The following is a 222-nucleotide window of genomic DNA, read 5'->3' on the forward strand; positions in this document are numbered from 1 at the left end:
GCCTGCCCCAAAGCCTGTGCTCTTCTGCCACTGGCCCAGGCTGCCTCCGAAGCAGGCTGTGGAGCAGGCCTGAACCAGGTTTCTCATTTGTTCTCTGGCCCCGTGATTCTGGAGGGCACAGGATTCCTGTTGCCTACAAGGGAAGGCACTGCTGTATCCTGCTCTCCTGGGATCCTGGTTTGGGCAGAGTAACCCCTCACCTTTGTGTACAACACTGTACAG

This window comes from Trichechus manatus, unplaced genomic scaffold (genome assembly GCF_000243295.1).
Source record: "Trichechus manatus latirostris isolate Lorelei unplaced genomic scaffold, TriManLat1.0 scaffold00040, whole genome shotgun sequence".
In the NCBI taxonomy this organism is placed as follows: Eukaryota; Metazoa; Chordata; class Mammalia; order Sirenia; family Trichechidae; genus Trichechus; species Trichechus manatus.